Raw genomic sequence first — 2929 nt, 5'->3', positions numbered from 1 at the left:
AGCTGCGTTTAGCTTTCACCCACCGGTTAACCTTCCACCCTTAACAAACTTCATGCCTATTCAAGGGCAATCATCGAATTCACCACAAAAATCATCCTTCCAATCTCAACAAAATCCACCTTATCAACAACCATATACATTTACCCAAGACCCACCCATAGTTCATACTCCACCGGGTCAAAGATCGGGCCCGCATTTGTTTGGTGGGCCACGGCATGGTGATGGAAATGAAGGATATGAAAAGTTCGAAGAAGGATATTCAAGTGGGGTTGATGGAAATCAGTTGAGGATTCAAGGGCAGTTTGGGTATGGATCCGATTTTCAACCGCAACAACAAGTACAACAATGGGGTGGACCGAATGTCATTCAAGTACAACAACCACAACCATTGCAACAAGTTCCACAACAACCGCAATTTAGACAAAACATGCAACAAAGGCCCGTTTACCGACAAATGGGTCAACCAAGAGTACCATTGGGGGTACCAAGAAGGCATGCAAGGGAGATGGTTAGGGGAATTGAAGCTCATTTTAGACCGATCATCACCAATAACCCATATCCGGTGGTTATTCCTCAAAACCAAAATGGAAGAACATTTGAGGTTAGAACCAACGCATTCCAAAGCTTACCAAAATACAAGGGTTTAGCAACCGAAGAACCTTATTTCCATTTGGAGGCATATGACTCGATTTGCAACACGATCGGGGGACAAGGTTTTTCACCGGATGAGGTTAAGTTGGTGTTATTCCAATTCTCGTTAGAGGATAAGGCAAAAAGATGGTTTTACACCTTGCCTGCTGCATCAATCTATACTTGGGCCGAGATGCAACAAAGGTTCTTGGATGAGTTTTACACGGCCCAAAAGACGAATGATGCAAGAAGAAGTTTGAGAAGCTTTCAACAACAATCGGGTGAGATGTTTCATGAGGCCTTTGAACGATTCAACATGATGATCAAGAATTGCCCTTACCACGGTATTGTTCTTTGGAAATTGTTGAACGCTTTTCATGAGGAGTTGAGTACGGAAGACGAATGGGACTTAATGTCAATCACAAATGGTACATTTGGTACAAATTATGAACAAGATGATTGGGCATTCTTGGAACAAATGTCGGTTACATCGAAAAGAAAAGCTCAAACCGCAAGAAGAGCAAGACCGGCTACCACGAGACCACAAGTGCATGCGGTTAACAATGAAGAACCTCAAATCTCTAATCAAGTATATGATGTATGCACGAGTTGTAAGGCATTGGGACATGCAAGTGAAATGTGTCCCGGTGTGGATGGGCAAGTCGAAGAGGTGAATGCAATTCAAGGTCATGGGGGTGGTCGAAACTACAACATGAATTCAAACACCTACCACCTCGGGTTGAGGAATCATCTTATTTTTCGATATGGCAACCCATCGACTCAACTCAACCCTAACTTCCAAGGGACTTCTCAAACCCATTTTGTCTCTCGTCAACAATATTTCAATCAAGGGATTGCTCAAGGTGGAAATAATCAAGGAAGTCAAAATCACTTTAAACGAACGGGTGGAGGTCAAATTGGGTCTTTGGGCCAAAGTTCACCAAGTGGGAATGAAGTGATGGACATGCTTAAGATGATGCAACAAGAGATGCAAAAGAGGAAGCAGTTGGATGAAGCTCTATACAAAAGGATGAAATGCGTGACAAAGCCATTCAATCATTGACAACTCAAATGGGCCAACTTGCAACCGAGGTATCTAATTTGAAGAAGAACAAAGGTCAGCTCCCGAGCGACACCAAGGTGAACCCTAATCACACTACTTCTCGCAATGTACTGATTAATCAAGTATGTGTTTTAAGAAGTGGTAAGAAGTTTAAAATCAATACCATACCGAAGTTAGTTGAAGGTGTGGTAGAGGATGTGACGGGGGTGGAAAGTGAAGATGAACAAGCTTCACCTATTCAACCCCCTAAACTATCCACATTTTCAAACAAAGGTTCGGGTCAAAATGAACTTTTAAATGATAAAAAAAAGGATGTGGAAGAGGTTCCAATTCCTTTTCCTTTGGCTTTAAATGATCCGGGTAAGAAAAACGTGATTTTAAAACGGGGTCCTCAAAAGGAGGAGATGTGGGAAGTATTAAAACAGGTTAAAGTTAATCTTCCTTTACTTGTAGCAATAAAACAAGTACCCACATATGCAAAATTTTTAAAAGAATTGTGTACTTAGAGAAGACAACAAAAGGTTCCTAAACGGTTTGATTTAACTGAACGAGTGAGTGCAATTATAAAAGGTGATCTTCCACCTACGCTTCAAGACCCGGGAGCGCCCTTGATTAACATTCAAGTGGGTGACTTTCAAATGTCCCGGGCACTATTGGATCTTAGAGCGGGTGTAAGTATCCTACCAGGGGTTTGTATGACCAATACGATTTTGGTCCACTTAAACGAGTTGAGACCACAGTTTTATTGGCTGATTTGTCTCACAAACTTCCTTGAGGGATCGTGTGGGATGTTATTGTTAAAGTAGAGGACTTTTATTATCCTGTTGACTTTTTGGTTCTACATTACTCGTCGGTTGACCCAACACAACAACAAAATGTTATATTGGGTCGGCCATTTTTAAATACTACTCATGCTATTATTGACTGCCGGTTTGGTATGGTTGACATGGCCTTTGGAAATAGAAAAATGCGTTTAAATGTGTTTACTAATGTTGCTAATTGATTGGTTAGTGAAGACAGTTTTATGGCAGATATCATAGATGGGTGTGTACCACACGAGTATGAGGAAGGTATGTTGGATGTTTGTGTTTGTGATGATTCTGAACAGGTTCACATTTGTGCGTTGGAGTTAGAGGAAAAGAAACAAGCAGTATGGGCATTGCAAGACGGAAGACTACCGTGGACTCATCAGTTGGAAAGTCTACCAACAGAAATCAATTCGGATACTGATGTGTG

The sequence above is a fragment of the Bidens hawaiensis genome, unplaced genomic scaffold (assembly GCF_021521415.1).
Source record: "Bidens hawaiensis isolate Kalapana, Puna unplaced genomic scaffold, B.hawaiensis_p1.1 tig00001299_1, whole genome shotgun sequence".
NCBI lineage: Eukaryota > Viridiplantae > Streptophyta > Magnoliopsida > Asterales > Asteraceae > Bidens > Bidens hawaiensis.
Note: the sequence above shows the minus strand (reverse complement) of the source record.